This window comes from Amphiprion ocellaris, chromosome 3 (genome assembly GCF_022539595.1).
Source record: "Amphiprion ocellaris isolate individual 3 ecotype Okinawa chromosome 3, ASM2253959v1, whole genome shotgun sequence".
Classification (NCBI taxonomy): Eukaryota; Metazoa; Chordata; class Actinopteri; family Pomacentridae; genus Amphiprion; species Amphiprion ocellaris.
In genome coordinates, this window is record NC_072768.1 from 12,661,733 (window position 1) to 12,664,255 (window position 2,523).

Here is a 2,523-nt window from a genome sequence, read left to right on the forward strand (position 1 = left end):
GATGAGCTGATATGCTGCAGGGTCAATCTCATGCAGACTTAATCATACACAGTTTCATGTGGGGATGGGTTTGCTTTTGTGCTTTCTGGCCGGAGAAATGTCTGATTATACTATTTGTCAGACATCTTGATAAGCATGTATTAAAGTGCCAGCAGTGGAAAATCAGTCTGCTTTGTCTTGAAGAGTGCACCTTTGATTGTTTCTCATCACCTATCTAAAGTTTTTGTGATTCATCCCGTAGTTGTGAGAACATGGTGTTCATTCCCATTAAGTGCACCAGCAGGCTGCAAACTCCTCCACAGTGTGTTCAAGGCCACGATGACACTCCCCTCATCAGCCCGGCTGATGTAATGTTTCTCCGGTCTCATTAACAGCGTCACAGTAGCCAATAGCAGCAGGACAGGTTATGGCTCGTGGAAAGATGCTTCTCATTTGCAGAGCCATTCACAGGGCACACTGTGCTGCAACCTCGACAGCTCAACAGTAACAATACCTCCGGTTATTTGCAAATCAAATTTCCTCCCGCCCTACCGGAATCGGTGAGAACAGAGATAAATCAAGATAAAACCAAACTATCTAGACAGCACAGAAAAAAAACACAGGCAGCACACGTGTCTGTGTGTCTGTTGTAAAGGAAAGATTCTGCCTTGCAGGAAAGTGAAATATTTGATGGGAAGGAAGTACAATTCATGATTCACCAGTCATGTGTGTGATCACAAAAGACTTTTATGTTTGCACTCCAAAACAATGAATCCTTTCAGTGAAGAAAAGAGAAAAAAACTTTTCAATGATGAACTTAATACCTGCAGTGTGAAGTTTATGATTGCAATACAAGTAATTGTAACTTGATCTCCTGGAAAATACTTTCACTGAATTTGGAGATATTGAGATATGAGTAGGCACTTTGAACTACCATTACATCTGTACATATCTCTATGAATGAACCCAATAGAAACCAAAACTATAAATTAAACTCTGAAACAGGCAGAATTAGGTGTAAATTTTTTTTTTTTTTTTTAGATTTACTGTCAGTTTGACAAAATACAGCAAACTGAAGCTGGTTCATAAACACAGACACTGACTCTAGGTTGAAAACCTTCCTCTTTTATACCTTAATTTATCCCCGTCCTCCCTGGGTGTCACTGCAGATTTCTCTTTACTTCATTACCTCTGAGCCATAGTTTTTTTCAAGTGGTCAGTGCTCATTCTTAGCCCACACATCAAACAAAAACACAGGTGATTACACTTGTTATAGGGTGACAATTCCACACTGCATACTGTAAGATGACGGGGAAACACACCACTAGACTCCCCACCAGACTTAGGCTCCCTGCAGAATGAGTTGTGCTGATGTGCCACTGTAGTACACCGAGAGAACTGAAACTGCTGAAATAGCACTGCTCTCAGTGGCTAGAAAGAGGTCAGTATCCACAATGCTTGCCAAGAATCAGCTTCTGAAGGTCTTCTTGTGCAAAGTGCACCCACGCTATGGAAAATCAACAACACGGATAGTCTAAAATGATCCGTAGTAATATTACAGAGAAGACATACTTCCAAGATTGTGACCTTGAACGTTACATTCCTTTCATTTTATTACAAGCAAGAAGACAGTTCTTACTATCTGCTTCAGCTCACTAATATACACAAACCTGCTCCTCTGGTTAGATTTGTTCTTCTGTTGTCTGTCTTCTCTGGACACAATCCAGGCTGGTTCATTTTGCTTTGTTGGGAGATGGAGCTTTTTCACAAAGATAAACTTGTCCAACACTAAGTGGTCCATGGGTTTCTTCATTTCTGACCTTTGGTGCTTGGAGATGTGGTAAAAAAAAAAAAAAAAAAAAGCACTTGTGAATCATTAAAGCCATTTTAAAATCCCCCCAAAAAATGTTTTCCAAGAATAATAGAAGAGCTTGTATGTCAAAAAAACAAACAAAAAACAAGAGTGGATCTTTGCAATGACTATAGGGCAAACGATTATGGAGTCTTACACATCCATAACTCAGTTAACAGGCTTATGTTATGTGTTGCTGCAGTAAAATCAGTGGGTTATACTGCTGCTTTGTTTCACATAAATAACTGCATTGGTAACTCAAGAAAGAGGAATGTTGTGGACACTAAAAATCATTACTTTATAAAGACACACTTTGGTCATGTACATCTGTGCTGCTTTTAACACATAATTTTGTGACAAATTTTTGTCTTAAAACTACAAAATGTTTGTTACTGCCACTGCTGATTAAACCAAATCTCATAATCAAATACAAAAGCACTTTTTGAACCAAAATGTGAGGTACTTTTGTTATTTAACCAAATAAATAAAGTGGAACATTTACAAAAATGGTTGAAACATTGGATGTAAAACTTTTCATCAGGTGTGTGTTTAATTCAAATATGTTTTAACTTAAGCGTGCGCAGGGTTTACAATCACCTACGATATTTGGCCTTTATTTTCTGAGTTGGTATTTGTAGTGGTATTTGACACGGAACAATATGCCTGCATTAGGCAAATCATTACCCACAAGA